The sequence below is a fragment of the Myotis lucifugus genome, unplaced genomic scaffold (genome assembly GCF_000147115.1).
Source record: "Myotis lucifugus unplaced genomic scaffold, Myoluc2.0 scaffold_229, whole genome shotgun sequence".
In the NCBI taxonomy this organism is placed as follows: Eukaryota; Metazoa; Chordata; class Mammalia; order Chiroptera; family Vespertilionidae; genus Myotis; species Myotis lucifugus.
Window position 1 is genome coordinate 198,424 of NW_005871277.1, and position 20,667 is coordinate 219,090.

The window sequence follows — 20,667 nt, forward strand, 5'->3', positions numbered from 1 at the left end:
TTCAGAGAAGTGTGTTTGCCTAGGAGCCATGTTCACGTGGCAGAGTGGAGTTTGAAACTCGGATCTATGGGATCCCTAACCCCGTGTTTAGAGCTCCGTGAGGACCACGTCTGTCTCCCAACCCCAGGAATGGGCATCCTGATACCATGCCAAGGTCTGCCTTTGAGAAGCTTCAGAAACAGACGAGTTCAGTGGACTTGAACTCAGCAGCTCAAAATCCCCTCCCCCATCCTCTTCCACCTTGTGGCCACGGTGCCTCCAAACCCCACTATAAATCCTTCCGTCTGCTAACGCTCAGACGCAGGCCCTCCATTGCTTAGCAGCATTTGACACTAATTGCTCTACAGAGTGTGTGCAACTGGCAACACCTTATTAAAAGTGAAATATATTGCACTGTCCACTTATTGCTGCTTTATAGAGATAAAGTATCCTGACTACATGGAAAAGCTGGCAAAGAAATTGACGAAGTGGCTTCCAAGTAGAAGCCCGCACGCAGCCATTTCTGGGACACAGGCTCTTTCCCTGAGTTGACCTGAAGATTGCACACACACTCCCCTTTTCACTGTTCGGATTTCTGTCTCCGAGATTAGCTTCTAAGAAACGGGGCTTGGCGCTGAAGAGAAGACAAATGTGGTTGCTCTCAGGGCTGAGAAAGCAGCGCTGGCCCCATCTGCAGAGACAATCCATCTCCTTCCTTCAAAGGACAAAGCAGGGTGGAGGGGAGGCTGCCCGTGTGGAAGGGCTGGGCAGAAAGGAGATAAGGAAGACAGGCAAACAGGAGTGAGAGGGTTCCACATTCAGACCTAACACTGCCTTGGTTTTTCAAACAATCACAGGGCAATACAGGCTTCCTGAGGAAAACCCATCAAGCCCCAAATGACACATTTAAAATAAAGCGAACATCAGCAGTCTCTATGGAGACTGGCTACATATTTACACCATCGGAGAATTTACCTACCAACTAGCCCTGTCAAAGCCAACTATTTGGGGCTCTTTTATACACAAGAGATACGTTAATAACTTCTAGGTTGAAAAGAATCTAGATCAAACGCTTCAATCCAAACACATCTAAACACTTTCACTAAACACCCCCAAATCCATGATTGTCTGGCAATTCATACGGTTTGGAAAGAACGGTTATCTGCACTCTTAAAGAGTTGGACAAAAATAGAATATGAGATGGAGAACCTATGAGGCCAGCCAAGCCTAAAATATTTACTTCTCAGAACACATTTGCTGATGTCTCTTGAAGGAAAGAACTGGAAAGCTGAGCATGATGGCCGCAGGCAGGCTCAGGAGAAAACACTGGGATAGGTGGAAGGACAAGGATTGATACAAAAATGCCACCAGGAGAAGAATGGCCTGCTTCTACCATAACAAACTTAGCTCGACTACTGAGATCTGATGAATTGTGTTGACTGCACTTGCTGGAAAGCGTCTGCCTGCTAGAGCCCTCGCCTTTTGTCTTGGCCATGTTTTACTGCTGATCTCCGTCCACGCCAGCATTGAGAAGCCGCCAAACGGGACAGGGTGGCCCCAGGCGCTAGCAGATAACAAGGGCGATGAAATGATGGAGAGAGAAATCTATTGTCCCTGCCACGTTTTGTGTTTCCGAGATACCAAATTGCCTGATCGCTTTGACATTTCCGAGACCAAATTAAAATGCGCCACCATGGAGACAAAATGTCATTAGCCTCATTATAAGTGATTGTGTTAAAATAAATACAAAAATAAAGTGGAAATTAGTCCAAACCATTACAATACAGAAGCAAAAATGGCCAGCAGGGACCTTACATGTGACAGACTGAGAAAGGTTGAGACACCCTCCCCCCCACAACCGCCCTCCCCCGTTCCCCCGAGGAGACAGGAAAGATGAGTGCAACAGCACAGCCACTGAGCGACAGGCTCCTGGTGGCCGTGAGGGAGCTTTGGCACTAAGATCACTGCAGGCTCGTCCACTGCCCTGTGACCTTACAGATGGCATCTGACCTCACCAAACCCCTGGGTTCCTTCTCTAGGAGAGTGGGAAGGTAACATCAACTTTTTCATGTATCCATTGAAAGTTTCACTTCTAGGTGGGAAGGATTAAAGAAATGGTCTGGCCCTAGCCGGTTTGGCTCAGTGGATAGAGCGTTGGCCTGCAGACTGAAAGGTCCCAGGTTCGATTCCGGTCAAGAGTACATGCTGGGTTGTGGGCTCCATCTCCAGTGAAGGTTGTGCAGGAGGCAGCTGATCAATGGTTCTCTCTCATCATGGATGTTTCTATCTCTGTCTCACTCTCCCTTCCTGTTTGAAATCAATATATATATATATATATATATATATATATATATATATAATAATTTTTTAAAAAATAAACACACCTTTAAAAAAAGAATTGGTCTGTTAGAGGTTCAAGATGAGGGCAGCATAGGAAGACACTGAACCCGCCCCTCCCATGAGCAAAATCAAATATACGTGTATACAGGTAGCAGTTAGTCCCGAGAGACAACCGAACACTGAATGAACAGGTTCTGACAGAAAAGAGAAGAAAGAGACCCAATAGAGAAGGCTGGGAAGCAAAGGGAGTCCTCTGGGCCAGAGGAGCCAGCAAGCACCATCATTTAGGTTCCCCTCCACTTAGAGAGTAGAGTAAAAAAAATGTCGTCCTTATAGAATATATTCAAATTTAAATGCCTATCAGATTAAAATAGCCTGCTGTAGATAAAGAATGATATATATAAACCTCATAATAACCACAAACCAAAAAACCTACGAAATATAAACAAAGAGCAAAGACAAGGGAACATAAACAAAACACTCAAGAAAAACCAGCAAACCACAAGGGCAAAGATCAAGAGAAGAAAGGAACAGAGGATAGCTATAAAAAACAACCTGAAAACAATGAACAAAATGGCAATAAATCCATACTTATCAATAATTACTTTAAATGTCAATGGATTGAATGCTCCAATAAAAAGACATAGGGTAGCTAAATGGATTAAAAGACATGACCCATGGATATGCTTGTTATAAGAGACTTCAAATTGAAAGACACATACGGACTGAAAGTGAAGTATTGGAAAAAATATTCCATGCAAATATAAATTAAAAGAAAGCCGGAGTAGCAATACTTATAAACTTTGAAACAAAACATTTTAAAAAAGGACAAACAATGAACAAAATGGCAATAAATCCATACTTAGTAATAGCTAAGATATGGAAGCAACCTAGACATCCATCAGTAGATGAATGGGTAAAGAAGATGTGGTGTACATATATACAATGGAATATTATTCAGCAATAAAAATGAATAAAAGCTTGTCATTTGCAACAACATGGATGGACCTACAGAAAAAGACAAATACCATGTGATCACACTTATATGTGAAACCTAAATTAAGAAAAGTGTCTTGTCTAATTTCTGTCCCTTTTAGAGGAACTAAAAACCACGTCTCAACTCTAAGTTCTATACAAATTCTTGAATTACTTTATCTGAGTCTTAAAGAGTGAAACAAAGAATTCCACTAGAGCTGTGAGGGTTAATTCCCAAATGTCAGTGGATACCGTGGCACATAGGAAGAGCCTCCAAAATGCTCAGTAGTAATGAGAAAGAGGGCTCCGAGGGCTTTGCTGACATGAGCGCACTAATCTCCAGAGCTTCCCGCACAATCTGTGACAGGAGATGGTCTTTCTATCTTTGCCTGTCTGTTCCTCTATCTGCTCTGTCATCAGGATCCCTCAGGAAATACGTAGAGGGTTAGCATCATATTTTTTTTTAATTCAGATGAAGTCCGATAAAGATCCTGGTAAAACAGTGTGGGAAGAAAACAGAAGACACATGAGGTAGGGCTAGCCATCTCTGATGAAATCAGGGACAACAGTTGGTGCAAGAGAACAAATGGGCTTGTCCTAACCACATAAGACATAAGCAGAAAAACTTTATCCTGGACTACCAACACAGGAGAGTTACTGTTGAGTAAGTGTGTGCAAATGCTACTGCCCCTGTGCTTCGTGTGGGGCAGGGGGCAAGAGAATGTACTTGCCCCCTCCAAAGATGACGTCTCTGGAGGGGCTCTGGGAGTGTCTGCCTTCTTCTGGACTGGGTCAAGTTTCTCATTCGAATGTGTAGTGTCCACAGTGTCCCCATTAGCCCACCTCCTTCCCCTCAAACCCCACAGGCATCTGACTTCTAATTTATTTTTATTTTTTGGTCCCTGAACTATGAATCCTTCTGCTACTTCCCTTTTTAACCTGCTAATTTAAAAATTGTGCCCACTTTCCTTTTTGCTGCAGAGGGTGGAAATCAAGACAAAGAAGACGTTTTCCTACTGCCCTGCTAGCCCACTCTATGGGCCCAGTCAATTCTTTGCTGCAGTACGGATTGAACTGGGCCCATAGAGCATGCAGCAAAGAATTCTTTGCTGCAACATGGACTGGGAGAAGGCTTGGTAAAAGTGACCTCACAAAAGGCCTGACATCCAGCTGGGAGGACACATCTTCAGAGGTGAAAAATGCCCGCATCTTACTCCCACGGAGCAGAAGGACAGCGACAAAAATGCTAAAATGGGTCAACCACCAGGCTTCAAGGCAGTGGGCTGGCTGCAATCAATCCTCATTTTCTGAGTGCTCATTAGAATTACAAAACATAAGACCAGGAAGGCACCTGAAAGGATCACCCAAAGTGTCTTATATCACTCCCTCACTTCTCTTTTACCACTTTACCGCCAGCTCCTAGATCTCATCCAATCCCCAATTATCAATGCATGTGGTTACTGCAATTCCAGGTTGACTTCTCCAAAGATGATCTCCTACCCGTCAAAAAACCCAGCTCAAATGTTCTCTCCTCTGGGAAGCCTCCGTGATTAAACCTGAGAGCTAGTTTCTTACTCTTTTATGGTCGCATAAGACCGTCCATACACAGCTTACAGAGAGATCACACGCATGTGCTTGTGTGTGTCCAGGACCCACTCCTCCTGCGTGAGGCACTCAAGGACAGTGACCTTGGCTGAGTCATCTTGCTTTCCTGAGCCCCTGGTACCTGGCAGAGAGCAAGTGCTCAACCGATGCCTCTTGCACCGAGAACCTTGTAAAATTCATCATTGCACGTGGAGTTTCACAATGAAATAGCTTTTACCTAAACTGAATCTGGCATTTATAATGGTTCATGAAAAGATCCTAATCAGTGAGCTAGATCACAGAAATGAACAGTTTCGCTTCTAAAATCATTGTCGTCAACAATACAGCAGCAGAGAAATTAGGCCAACAGGGTCAGGTGATTATAGCAAAAAAATATACATATGAGTCAGAATCCCAAAGACTCAATCCCTGTTATACAGCAAGCCCCTTTCATGGCTGTGAGGGATTCTGCAGTAATCAGAGATTCAGAGAACACATTCTGCAAGATAAAGAGGTTGCCTCCAGAACTGGTCAAGACCATAAGAAAGACACCCCAGAATGGTGGCCATGGATCACCTCATCTGTCATCTGCAAGGCCATAGAGCTCCAGTATCATCAATGTTGGCAACAGGGGTCATAGCAGCATACGTGCAAATGAGAAACTGATACAGGGGAGGCAGGTCATTGTCAGGTACCCCTTCTGTAATGGTTACTTACAAGGGATGCATTGGGCTGTGGAGCCCTAAGACATTGACCTCTTGAATATGAGCTTGGTGTTTTGGCCTGCAGGTTAATTCCCAAAAGGAAGTGAAAAGAGAGGATCAAACATTCCTATGATCGTTTTGCCAGCTCTGCTCTACCTTACAGTACTTGCGTCTGCTTCATTTCTCCTCATCCGGAGCTCTTGGTAGTTCCTGTTACCAAATTACTGTGGGTAGATACAGGACACCTTGAAGGTTCTTCCAAAGATCCCTCCTTTCCATTAAGGAGGAACCCAAGAACTTTCATTGGGAGTCCTTTCTAATATTCAGGACCATTTTCTTTTCTTGATTGTGGGAGACTCATTTCTTTTCATATTAGCTCAGTGCTTTTAATGCATCTCAAAACTCTACTGCCATCGTTGTAAGTAGCTCTATATTATTATTCACAACCCACCATTTTTAGAAATTGAATTAGGTATTAGTTTAGGTATTTGTCTATAGGAATCTGACCTGGGATATCACTCTCACTCCTAACTACCCACAAGCTAACAGGCTAAAATCTAAGTCTTCCCTAAAGAAAAGTTGCTGAACAGTTTGGATAATAACAATCGCATGCTTGATAAGAGAGTCAGTCCAGCTAAATTAATAATGTACTTATGGCTTATGAGTTTTTATATCTGTTTTATTCAAGACATAGCATTCCTCACTATTTTACCTAACAGTATTATTACTAAATATGTTCCTCTTGTTAGCCATTCCTATAAAGTACTCATCAGAGAACACCTGGCAAAGAGGAAGGTGATGACCTGATTCTCAGGTTCTGGATGAACCAAATCTTCAGTGAAACAAATAAGCTGAGAACTAGAAGCTTCTTGCGGATTTGAAACCAGAACAGATCAGAAGTACAGGCCTATGAAATACAAAGAGAGGGCCATCTCTCATTAGCTGGGAGAAGGACAACTGACAAAATTTGGAGGAGTTGCTAGGATCCCATACTGACCATTTAAAACCATAGAATAGTGACTGACAACTTCAACTTGGAGCAATCCCCCCCGCCAACCCCGGGAACATTTGTCTATGTCCAGTCATTTTTTAAAAATATTTTTTATTGACTTCAGAGAGGAAGGGAGAGGGAGAGAGAGAGAGAGAGAGAGAGAGGAAGAGAGAGAGAGAGAGAGAGAGAGAGAGAGAGAGAGAAACATCAATGATGCAAGAGAATCACTGATTGGCTGTCTCCTGCTGGGGATCAAGCTGGGCATGTGCCCCAACCTGGAATCAAACCGTGACCTCCCAGTTCATAGGTCAACGCTCAACCACTGGTCCACACTGGCTGGGCCAGAGTCATTTTTGGTTGTGACAACTCAAGGGGTGCTATGGGCATCTGATGGGTGGAGGTCAGGAATGCTGCTAAAGATCCCACAGTGCACTGGACAGCCCCACAACAAAAGAAGTATCCTGTCTAAACTGTCAATAGTACCAACATTAAGACAACCCAGCCATGGGGACATTAGAAAAATTGAGTGCAAGAAAATAATACAAAAGCATAACAATTAAAAAGTGATAATCACAGAAAGGTAGAATCAGCTTCATGACCTACACAGTGAATATGCTCCAGATAACAAACCATGGAAATGAGAAATAAATGTAAGGTGTGGGTTGGACTTCCTTGGAGGTCATGTCAAGGGAGAAAGGAAACACCTGGATGATCAGCCCAAAAAACCCAGACGCCCAGGTGAGAAATTGGGAAGACATGTCTGAAAAATGTTTAATTTACTCAGGGGTCAAAGTAGGGCCTCCAAGGTCCAGGGGTCCTGGATTCTGCCTAAAACAGTCAACATCACCAAGTTTCTTCTGGTTTTCAACACTGCACGGATCTCACAGTGCCACCCAAAGGCCTAGCTCCAAGGGGCAGATTGGGTAGTATAACATCAAACTCGAAAGGGTTAAAATGTTGAGTCAAACATTGACTCCCATGCCTACTGTTAGCCCAGCACACCAGAGTTATTCTGGATCCTTTAAGAACCAGACATCAAGATAGGACTAAATATGCAAGACATGTATTCGGGGAAGCATTTGTGAGAGAACATCGGGGAAGAACTGGAAAAGTCTAGGAAAGCCAGGCCAGAGCTATGCCAGTCTGATCCCTCATAAGAGTGAGAGGGGAGCAGGCAGGAAGGGTGGCTGGAGGCAAATAACCTACCACAGTTCTAAGGAGAGTTTAGCAAGGCCCTGCGGGAGCCCCAAGTCAAAGTTGTTCATCAGAGACCTTGCCTCCAAGAACAAATCTGACCTAGTACCTCTTCCCCACACAGTCACTGGCTGAGAGCAGCCTGTGTGAAACGTGGCCTCAAAGACAACCCAGCAATGGGCTTCAGAAAACAGGCCAGGGCGCTTGGCCAACCGCATTCCCTGCAGCCCACGATCTGACAGACACATTTCCATGGGACCAATGCTGGGACGAGACTTGAGTCACCCCCGCCCCCCAATGAAAACTATGCTCAGAAAAATGTATCCATTCCATTAAAAAACAAAAAACTTTTCTGTGTATCTCCAATAGCATGGCCTAATACGATCTCTTTTGAAAAATTCTAACCCTACCTCACCTGGATTTTCCCTCAGTGAGGAGAGCTAGGGCCTCAGTGGCTCTATGGCAGGAAGTCCCTGGAGAAGAGCCGGGACAGAGGGTGAGAATTCAGGAGATGAGGAATCATAAGCAGTTGGAATGGATAGTCCCTGTCTGTAGTGTTTTCTTCTTCCAAAGACTGCTTGGCATTTATTTCTCTACATGTTTTTTAATAAACGGGAGAATATTCTCGAGGCTGGTCTGTATCCACTGACGTGTTACCCATGTTTACCACACAAATATATACATATTGTTGAAGGACATTCCAGCTGCCCCTAGCAGGGCCTGCCATAGCAACTGCATTGTCCCGATATCCAGAGTGACCTGTGGCCAAGGACACCTTCCCCTGCTGAGTCTCAGAGGGAAGCAGCCCAAGCGGAGGCATCGGGAGAAATCTGCCAGGGCGGCTTTGACTTTCCTGTCGTGACTCTAGTCCCAAGGACATGGTGTGACTTAGTGCAGTCGTCTGCACAGTGGCGCTTGCCCTCAGGGATGCTCTAATGTAATGATGTGAACAAGAGAAATATTAAAGTTCCGATTTTTATGGATTTACATTTTCAACTTTGTGTCATTATATATCTGTAGTGACACATCATTTCCACATAAATAAATACATCGTGTGTACATGCTTTCATATAAAAAGTTTGCAGACCGCTGGTGCTGGAGTGGGTCTTAAGTATTTTTAAGAGTGAAAAAGAATTGTATGAAACAAGTGAACATGGAACTGCTCTGGTTGATAAAGGGTAACCTGGGGTCAGGAAGTGTTGCCCAGAACCTGTGGGAATCTGAGCAACCCAAACAGAAAACCATAGGCAGCTGCAGGAAGTGATCTGAGAGGCATCATCTTTGGGGGAGGAAAGCAAGTTAGAGGTGGGCAAACTCCTGAGCAAGGCCATCCGTGTAAGGACCCAAAGAGCAATAGAGAGAGAACTAACTAAGGGAAGCATCCCAGGGATGAGGAAAGAATTGTGAAGAAGGTTGGTTGGAATTGGATGATTTTCCTAGTCAAACTGAGTAAATGAATAACTACAGTAGCTCTTAAAGGGGCATCTGTGGCCATGGGTGAATGCAGGGAAGGGCCAATCAAGGATGTCTGTCTGACTGGGCACCATCTACAGAACTGGCCAGGAAGACTAAAAAATTCTTAAGTCCCCTTCCGTTTCTGACTTTGTAGAACCGGAAGACCACAAGGTCCAGAAGCAATACTTTCCTTTAGCACTCCAAAGTGGAGTCCCGTGCCATTTTTGACAACCTTCAAAGGCAAAAGAGATGACTTTTTCAAGGGAGTGAGGATAGACTCCCACCCACTTAACTACAAACAAACCTGCAGGGCTCTGAACAAAAGCAAAAATGGTTCGTGAAGAGCAGGAGTGGTTAACTTACTAGCAAAGATGGTTAACCAAGAGGAGGGGTAGCGCTGTGCGGTTTGGGTGGGTGGTAAACTAAGTAGGTTGGAGGTCAGGCCCTTGCTATACTGGGACATACCAGGATGCCCTGGGCTTGCTCCTGCGGATTTTTGATGTTTCTGAGTCGCATGCCTTGCTCTCTGGTGCCTTGGGCAAGGGTCTGCACACAGAGGTTTTGGCCCCAGTGGGGGATAATCCTTGAAAGCCTCTATACACTCCCTCAACCCTGGGCTCCAAGGCAAGAACATGCCCCCGGCTCAGACCTCCTTCTCTCTGCTGCATTATCAGCTCTACTCACTGGTGGCTGCCTCATCTTCTGTCTCGGTCTCTGTCCCTGCACCCTCTTGCCTGGCGCCTGGTGCTTCGCCTGTAACCTTCCTTGTCTTTGGCTTCTCAGTCATTCCCAGCTCCACTTTCTTCTTAACTTCCTCCCAGCTTTAACCCTTGTCCTGTGGCTTCACACTGACTTAGCTGTGCACCAGCAGCTGCTCAGTACCACGCAAAGGAGGGAGCCTAATATCTTTTATATGTCTATTTCACTGAGAAAAATAAAGTCCAATTGAAGGCCTCAGTGAGAGATCTGCTGATGGAGAACCAAGTCCTACAGCCAACATCTGAAGCCATCACAGAAGGGCAAGCTAAACTGGAGAACTTTGTCTTTAGTGAAAAATCTATCACAACCACTCTCTTCCCAGATGTCACCATCAAAAAGCAACAGAAAAAAATATATAGCCATTAAGATTGAAAATGAAGGGGAACAGAGAATGTAAGATGCATTTACAAGGAAGGAGCGGAGGCTATAATGTAATTGATTTCTCTCCTATCCTCCTAATCTTTCTTCCATTACATCTGCTCTTCAACATCAGCATAAAATCTTATTTTTATACTAAAAACAAAACACCTCCCTGTGGCCTCCCAGGCGCATAGATTTCAATGGTGTTTCTGGAAGGCTAACCTGGGGGCCATGTCTCTGGTTTCTCTGCTCCTCTAATCTACGAGCAGATGTGCCCGCTGGGCAAACCTGACTTTCATGCTCTACCCTGGCTTCCCAGGAAGCGCCCACTGTTTCTATGACACTTGACCACATCCTCACAGCTTCCGATGCATATGAACGGGAGCTGGCACTGGGAGTTGGGAGCTGAGCAGTTCAAAACCAAAGCCAGATGGTGTAGCCCGGCATCTCTGAGAGTCTGCCCACCTAAAGCTAGGCCAGGAGACCTTTATAAATATTAAAATCTGATTTTAAAAATGAGTGTTTGAATTCCAAAGGGGAATGACAGCGGTGTCCCACCCCACTTCAGACAAGACAAAGACTTGCTGTTAAGATATAAGCAAGCTCTACTCTACCCCAAAGACCCAGCTTAGAGTCAAGGCCACAGGATGTAGCTACTCAAAACACAGCCCCGGAAGCATTCAGTGCAGTGTGCTTGGGAGGGTGTTGGTCTCAAGGGCCCTTTTCAGAACTGTGGGCCAGCTCATCGTCTCCACTCAGGCTGGGTCTTTCTCTGAGGCTACCAAAAAGCTGAGCACATTGGACTAGGGCAGGGTACAAGACAGGTGTGACTGCAGATTACTCCCTTTGTACCACCCAAGCACACCAGTGAATCTATGATCTCATCCTGGATTCAGCCCATCATAGGCCGCACGGCTTTGTAGTCACCTGAGATATTGTGTGGTTTCCCCTTGGGCCTGGGCAAAGAATCTAATCCCTGGGAACTCACTAATCAGCCCAAATAGAAGGAAATTAGTCAGTCCCCTCCCTAGTATGTGTTCAGAAGAGCCAAAGTATCCCCTCTTTCCACAAAGGTAGCATTTCCATATGCACATGCTCCCCAAAATTCTACTCTTAGTAGTGAGCCCAAGCTTGGAGGCAGATGTGTCAGCCCAGGCTTGGCACTCATAGGGATGAAAAGCACTTTTCACCTGATTTTGGCTCCATGCTGGAGCTCTTCTCTACCCCACCTGCGTCTCTTTCATCCCAACTCAAAATGCAGAGTCCACATTCTTGTCCAGACCAAAGTAGCTCAGCCGGGGAAACATGAGTCACTTACCAGTACTCTCCATGGAAAAAAGAGAAGCCGGACAAACATTGCTCCAAGCTTAGGAAAGTGAATGCAGGCGTTTCCTGAAAGAGGCCTTCTACTCCAAACCAATGTCACAGCATTGGGTATATGTTCCACTGCTAATTATAACCATGACCCATGGTAGTCAGAGCAGGAGAGAAAATCAAGATGAAGAGGTTGACACAGAAGAAGATGAGAGAACTATCCAGATAGAAGTGGCCAACCCAAGGGATATAATAAGACCTGGGAACCTGGAACTGTGGCCCACTTCAGAGAGGGCATCGCTGTCATGCATTTCTTATGACCTTCACGCTGAAATAGGAAGTAGGTAAAACAGTGTTGGAGAGGCTGAGCCCCCTGCCAGATCCATAGTGCAGAGGCAAAGCCAGAGGCCCTGTCTCTGGGTACTAGATCAGTGCTTCTCTACTCTCCCACAGTGATGGCAGGAGAGCTAACTGTCTACTTTTAAACTAGATCATTTAAATTAAGGAAGGAAGGACACAGTCATCTAGGTCATAATAAAGAAGTGGTCCACGCTTCACAGACATTGTGGGGGCTAATCCGTGGCAGTTTTAAGGCAGGGCCCCTCCACTCCCAGGATTTTGCCCCAAACAAAAGGAGGGTAGGGCCCATCAGGAAAGATGCAGACTCCTGATAGCTTTCATCATTCTTCCCATCTGGGACTCACCCAAAGAGGCACACACCTAGTGCCAAGTAAGACTGGGCACTCACTTCTCCATGAGATAAAGCCAGGGGACTCCCAAGGAAACGCCAGCTTCTCTTGGGGTCTGTAGGCTGATGGGCTATTTCCATTATCTGCATTCTCTCTTCCAACATTCTTCTCCCTTTGAGGAGTGTGGGAAATCCCTTGGCACTGGGCTGTTCAGAAGAGCCATGTTGGATTATGCAGAGAAGCTAAGGGCTTCCTTAGGTCTGTCTTCCTGGGAATAGAAATATCCATAGGTACTTGGCCCCACCATGTCATGATTCAGCAATTCTATTGTCATATATATATGATGCATTCATCCTTGATCATGTCCAGCATTCTGAATCTCAACTTTTACATTTCATTCTGAATGTGTCTACAGCTGGTTTGAACTTGTCATTTTGATCGTGCCCATGTTGTCGATTATGAAGGCAATTGGTGGTGATGGTGGTGGTAGAAGTGGGGAAGTCAGAAGACCTCTTTGGGCCTGTTCACTCACTAATATACAGGCCAATCATGATGTACATGGATGCACTTTGTACACTGTAAGTCACCATTTAATCATGAATCATCAATATAGAGAGTATGGCATTCTCAGTGTGTGCTTTCTCTTGGCTTAGTACAGAGCCAAGACCAAAGAGATTTAAATGAGACGTTCTGATGGTATAGTGATAACAAAGGCAGGTGTCTCTCACAGTGTGCAGATCAAACAAGTCAGGTTAACACAGATCCAAAATCTGGTATTGAACTGCTTACTCTGAGCATTCCTTCTGCATATCAAGAAACAATTGTTTTCTAGAAGTCTCCTAGCTCAGGTACAATGGTCACTCAGAGTATGAGAATGCCCCTGAAAAAAAAAACAGGCTTCTCTTTTGTTTCTTGACCTGTCACCTTAACTCTTAGGTAAAAGACACCATGGAGTTACCCTGTTCCATGATGCTCTTTGCCATCACATCTGTATTTATTTAAGGCATGTCTGTCTTGCTCATTAGACTGTAAACTTGAAGAGAGTAAGGACCATAAAGATTTTTGTTCAGGCATTGCATTTCTAGTGCCTAGCATAATGCTTGTCACAAAGTAGTCACTCAATAAATAACATGTGAAATAAGTAAATGTACTTGCTACTTAAAGCACTCGGAGATGAATCAGGCAAGATCCCTGCTGTTTACAATCCCACAGGCATGAGATAGCAACTCTGAAATAGGCTACTATGAAAAGTGACTAGATACAAGAAACGATAAAATTCTACTTCTGATTTGCTGAGCCTCTTTTTATCTTCTCCATGTGAACATCAACCCATTTCAGGAGCATGACTCACTCCAATGCTATTAGCGTGTCCCTATCCCTAACCCAACATTTCACCCCTTTGTGAACAACACAATTCCACCTTGTGTTGGTTCAGCGTGTCCTTGTTGGCACCACGGGGATGACTCTACATTTTCAAATAATTGGGGCCACTTCCACAGACATCCTAATTAAATCTGCTGAGTAATTTTCGTTTCTATGAAACCAGTAGCCCACATCAGGGCCTACATCTGTGTTTACGGAATGACTCTCACTCTCAGGCGTGTCTGTCGCAACGTGTGATGTGAAATCCGAAAGCATGAGGCTCCAGCTCTGAGCTGCTGTGTGTGTTTGGTCGGTAGCTTGGAGCTGGTGTTTATTGACAAGCAGGAACACGGGAATGAGTAATCATTATAAGCATTCTTGGCACATTTTTATCTCCCGTTAGCAAAGCACGTGCCCGAGCCTCTCTGTCCTCGTTCTGCAGATGGGGAAGCTGGAAGGCTGGCCGAGACCTAGGGTCCCAGATGCCTCCGAGGATTCAGTGGGATGGACGAGAATGATAGAATAGACACTTGGTATGTTTGTGACCTTGGCTGGTTATTCATTCATTTGTCCATTCATTCATACACTCACTCATTCAACAAATACATTTTGAGTACTTGTTCTATATCTGTCACTCTGCTAGAGAACAAGACAGATGAACCATGGTCTAGGGAGAAAAGAGAAATATAAAGCAAATTACTTTAAAATATACGGATTCACCCTAGCCAGTTTTTCTCAGTAGTAGAGCGTCAGCCCATGGACTGAAGGGTCTCGGGTTGGATTCCAGTCAAGGACTCATAGCTCGGTTGCAGGTTCGATCCCCAAGTCGGGGCACGTGCAGGAGGCAACCAATCGATGTGTCTCTCTCACATCCATGCTTCTCTTCCTCTGTCTCTCCCCATCTCTTCCCCTCTCTCTAAAAATATTAGCAGAGTAGGACGTAGCCCCTACCCTGGGGCAACCTAGCCCTTGCCCTTTCATTATATATTCACAATGCTAGAAAGGAGAAACTTGTTATTGTGGACTTTATTACACTTATTGCACAATAAAGATGGAGACCTAACCTACTTCAGAACCTCGAGAATGTTCTCCCAGAAAGCACAATTTAAGCTGAACCTCAAAGGATGAAAGAGATGTTGAGACAGAAACCTGTACCCTGCCTATTTCACAATTCCTGGATGGCAAACACATGAGCCCAAAGGTAATCTCCCGGGTCAACCGTAAATCAAGAGACTAGTACAACAACTACATAAACTCCCGAGACTCAGCAAACAGCATTTGTAAATTCGTGTCCTTAGGTGACAAGGTTCAAGAATTAAAAAGAAAGACTGTTCATCAGGCCATCTCAGAGAGTCCGGCCCTTGAGAGGCCGAATGTGCTGGAGTTCTCCGGGCTGGGTTTTGGCAAGCAGCTGACTGTCCCTTCGTCACTTCCCAGGACGTGCAAGCAGCATTCTCATCAATGGCCTGCACTGACTCATCTCGGGCCCTCCAAGGTCTCTCAGCACGGTATCCGCTCACGGAAGGAAATGTGACTGCATCCTGATAAAGCTTTGCACTTACCCCGCACATCGCCCAGGGGTGTCTCCAAGCATTTTGCAAATAATGAATTAAGTTCGCCAGGTGACTGCAGCGGAGCCTCCAGCCTCTCAGCACAGCACCAAGGCGTCTGGGCTGCAGGGGATGATGTAAATGAAGTGCAAGGCCAACGTCCAGCTCTGGGACACAGAGGCTAGTTGGGGGTGGGGGGGGACTGTGCAGGAGGGCGAGGCCTCTGAGTCACTAGGGGAAGCATTCACGTACGCATGGCCATGGCTGTGTGGGGGGCAGCCTGCTGCAGAGGGGGCCCACTGGGAGACCAAGGGTTGGCTGGAGGCTGCAGCAGGGAGTTCTGAAGGGCGGGGATGGGAGTCCTGGGGGAGTGGCTTGCTTTTCCTTAAGAAGTTGTGGATGTGATTTTGAGAAGAGCTAGACTCTGACTTGGAAGCATGAGGGTGTGTGTTGACATGAGTGGGAGAGGGTGACGTGAGGAGGGTATGTATAGTCACTCACCTACGGGAAGGCCAGAGTAAGCACATCTGTCTTCAGGTTGGTCTCTGACTGTGGAATCTATTTCTACTCCATTCTCAGTGTTCCCTTCAATCATGCTCGGGCCTACAAACACCACCTTCTCGGGCCATGAGGGGAGTGGTATAGAAGCGTAGCAAATGGAGCTATGTCTGTGCCCCACTGCGACCCACCTCCTCACCCTTCAGGGAAAGGCAGAGACAGCAAGGCCTCACAGATTAAGAAGCAAAGTCTAATTCTTAGTATAAAAGGACCAGAGGGACAAACATCCGCAGGGCCCAGAGCTTGGTGTCTTTAGCAGGGTCAGGAGGAGTGGGAGAGGAAAACAGAGATGACCCTAGGTCAGTGGTCTGCAAACTCATTAGTCAACAGAGCCAAATATCAACAGTACAATGATTGAAATTTCTTTTGAGAGCCAAAATTTTTAAACTTAAACTATATAGGTAGGTCCATTGTTATTAACTTCATTCGGGTACTCCTAAGCTGGCCTTTGCTAAAAACATCCTCAATCTGATTGAGGTACGTTCGCTGAGGTCGACCCCTTCCAACTCTCCCATCCACACTCGTCTTGTATACTTGTTTCGTCTGTCTCCTTTCCGAAAACCGACTTCTGCGCATGGGCCACGAAGTTTCAATCGCACTGTACGTGTGCGCCCGCACGTGGTATTTTGTGGAAGAGCCACACTCAAGGGGCCAAAGAGCCGCATGTGGCTCGCGAGCCGCAGTTTGCCGACCACTGCCCTAGGTGATGCCAACCTGTCCCCTTCCTCCTTCCTGCCCGCCCCTCGTGTCTGGAAGGTACCACTCAGCATCCAGAGGTGCTAATAGCCACCGTGGCTAACAGCCTGACTTGTCAAGCGGCCACGGGCCATCTGCGGGCTGACACTTGAGTTCATTGACAGGAATAGCTAGGTTTTGCTTTCCATCGCTCCTTCTCCCCAGCTCAGGCAGCTGCAGGCCGTGGCAGCGGTCCATGGCTCCCATCCAGTGAGCCAGGCTCAGGAAAACCACAGCCCACGGGCCGAAGGTAGCAGGGCTCCTGGAGTACCAACAGGCAGAGGCTGATGCACAAGGCCATGGGCACAGCACCCCACCCAGACCCCTCAAAGCAATATTTTAGAAGACCAAAGGGGCCATGTCTGCTGCCCTCGCTTTGCACACAGAGAAACCCCGGTCCAAGAAGCTCTGAGCTCGCATGCATATTTCATTGGGGTCCAAAAAAAGAAAAAGACTGAATAATTTCCTGTTTTACTGGATCTATATTTCTTGAGACAGGATAATACCGTACCTAATGTATATGTTTCATCGGAATCTATATAAAGTCTTATTGAATAAATACATGGGGGGACTGTGTTCAGCTAGTTTTCAACTCTGTGACAAAGACACGAATTGGGATGGTCCAGCTTTGCCTCCGTCTCCAACAATAAGGCATGCCCTCTCTCCTCCCCTTCTCAGTGTGTGTTTGTATGTTAAAAAACGCATACATGTTTATCTTGTTATCATCTATCCTATGCTTTCGGCTACTCTGTCCTACTGGAAACAGGAAGAATGCATCACTGGAACCCATCCTACGGAGCGGTAGACTGAGAGCCAGAGAGCTAACCAAGCACACCTCAGAGAGCTCCCAGGCAGAATCTCAGTTCTGCTGGTGGCAGCAGAGGCTCAGGTCAAGTCCCCCTCATGGCCAGAGCCTCTGCCCAGGGAAGCTCTGCTGCAGGGTGAGGTATGGCTCCTGGTGGCTGGTGGGGAGGCCCGGAGCTGCTAAACAACAAACCCAGGCAAGTGCCAACTGTTTAAGGAATCCCCTGTCATCTCCCAGGCAACAACCGTGGCAGAGGGCGCTACGAATGAGAGAAAGCCCAGAGGCAGGCAGGACTGAAGCCCTACAAGAGAACCCCAAGCCATGTGGGGTCTCTGATTAATCTCAGCTGGAGCCACTCTGCCCAGCGCCAAGCTACTGAAAACATTGTTATGGGGCAGCCAACACCTGTCTCCTCCCCCCAGTCTGCTCCTGCCCCAGGGTCAACGCTGCCAGGAAGTGGTCTGACCTTATTCACATGCCTATCATGTTAAGGGACTGAGGGCCACAGGACAGCTTGGAGACTGGGGGAGGGAGGGCACAGATCTATGATGGGCAGAGAGATGATGAGGCCTTGTTCATGTATTTTAAAGTCACTCTGGGGCTAGCCCAGCCGTGGGCAAACTACGGCCCGCGGGCCGGATCTGGCCCGTTTGAAATGAATAAAACTAAAAAAAAAAAAAAAAAAAAAAAAAAGACCGTACCCTTTTATGTAATGATGTTTACTTTGAATTTATATTAGTTCACACAAAAACTCCATCCATGCTTTTGTTCCGGCCCTCCGGTCCAGTTTAAGAACCCATTGTGGCCCTCGAGTCAAAAAGTTTGCCCACCCCTGGGCTAGGCTTTTCCCAGTGGCGGATGATTCGCCTACTGGATCCCTCATACAAACCGGGGCAACCTTAGCAGGTTCCTCAACACTGTGCTGGGGAGGGGGGAGGGGGGAGGGGTGGGGAAAGGACTCCCTGGAGCCCTCCCCCATGTCTCACCCCAAAGCCAAGCATCCAGCCTCAAGACCCCACAGTCCAGGGCACTTGCCTGAAGGAGGCTGTGAGCAGCTGCGTGCTGGGGGAGAGAAACCCTACCCCTCTCAGAACTGTCTGTCCAAGTCAAGGCTTGCTGACCCTCATAGTGCCAAGCATAGAAAGACACAAGAGGCCTGGCTGCGGCTGTGGATGCTGCCTCGCAGACCTGGGCCCGGGACATTGCCTGGTCCAGTCTAGGTAGCCGGGGAGGCCTCCCCGTTAACTTCCTGGTTAGAGTCACAAGACAGAAGAAGGCGCAGGGGGATGAGCTGAGGAAAGGGGTAGTGAGCTACACTAGAGAAAAGGAGCCCTCCAGGACGGAAATTCACTCCTCCTAGCAGTGAGCTGGCTGTTTGGGGGGCAGTGCTTGGCCGCTAAAGGTAGCAACACCCCATCCCACCCCATGCCACTGCCCTCCCATTTCTCAGAGCTAAAGAACGAAAGGCAGACAGAAGAGGGGTTTCCATCTGAAGGCTGTAGGCCAGGACCTGGGATGCTTGATAAAAATACCTGTCTGCAGTGGGGGTAGAAGTCTGTGGTTTTTGGGGGTTTTTAAAAAATATTTTTAAATTATTTATTTTAAATCAATAAATATATATATTGATTTCAGAGAGGAAGAGAGAGGGAGATAGAGATAGAAACATCAATGATGAGAGAGAATCATTGATCAGCTGCCTCCTGCACTCCCCCTACTGGGGATGGAGCCCGTAACCCAGCACGTGCCCTTGACCAGAACCGAACCCAGGATCCTTTGGTCCACAGGCCGACGTTCTATCCACTGAGCCAAACCAGCTAGGGCAGAAGTCTGTGTTTTAATGTGACCCTCCCCCAGGTGATTCTGATGCAAATGTCCATCACCCTTCATTTCCTGCTTCTCCGGGCTTGTTTCTGCCACCTACTCATCTTCCCACAAAGCCCCCAGGCCCGAGGTCCCAAAGCTCCCAGCACACAGTCTCATCTGTCCTCCCACCTCGGACAACAGAAGTACCCTCACTCTCCGTGTTCAGGGCTGGTGGAGTGTCTTAAGCCCCAGCTTCAGTTAGGGTGCTTTTAAGTGACAATCAAATTGTCAAGGGAGACCCTCTCCCCATCTTGGGTGTGGGCTCTTTACAGTCTTCACTTGTTACTGCCTTTCCCATCCCAGAGATTCTGCCTAGAAAAGCAATTTGTGACCATCGGTCTCCCCTGGAGGGCACCAGGCGACAACAGCATTAGCCTTAAAATTAGTCTGGGATGAAAACGTGTTTTCCCAAGAAACAGAAAGCTGCAGAATAAGATGGCATCGAGGCCTACCCAGGTCAGGGTCCCATGATTACGTTAGCCTCTGTCTTTAGATGCAGGCAAAGCAAATGGCTAATGAGCGGGGATTAACCAAGATGGGAGAAAAAGCATCCTTCGATACAAAGAGGGGTGGGAATCTGAAAACATAATAAAGGAAGTCAAATAAGTGAGGACGGAAAAGTCACAAGTAAGCCCTTGCAACTGACCAGAACTTCTGGATGCAGCCAGGTTCCCTCTCTCCCAGGAACCCTTCAAGAAGTGAGGTCCCCTTCTCTCCAGGTGCGCCTTTCAAGGCCAACTTCCCCTCCTCTGCTCGAGACCTCCGAGGCCAGGTTCCTGGCACAGAGGGCATGACGAGCCATCTTAGAGCAGGTTGCACCGGTGGCCTGCCTTCCCTCCTCACAGGAAATGCTTTATTCTGGGGATAGCTGACTGGCCGGCAGGCTGAGGCCATTCCCTGGGCCCAGCCAGCTTTCCTGTGGCTGCCTCCCTCACAAGCAAGGCCAGGCTCCCCACCAGTGGAGTGGAGCTGTGTTTGGGGTGCCAAGGAGACTCTACAGGGAGGCAGCTCCCCGATCCTTTGCTTCCATAGGGTGCACTGCAATGCAGCTTTGGCTCCTGGGGCTCACTCCCGGACTCTAGGGAAGTGTAATTTCCTGATTCCTGCTACAGGGAGAGCAAGCACACGGCCGGCATCCCATGGGGTGGGGTCCTGAGCTCCATCATTCTGCGCGCCTGCGCCCAGAACAGTGGTAGGAGGGATATTAGAGGCTAGGAAGTCCCAGGAGCTGTCTCCCAGGCGCGGACTTGCACACACAGGAAAGTGTGTCTTCTCACACTGTGGACCCAAAGCGCCTGCCTGGCTCCCTCTACAGGCGGGAGCATGAACTGCGTGTTCGTGGCCTGTCCTGCCTTCCCCACTGACATCCCCCTCCCAGGCCTGAAACTGGAAGATCAGCAGCAGCACAAGGACTCTGAACTTCTGGGCCTAAAACGAACAGCTGGGACCA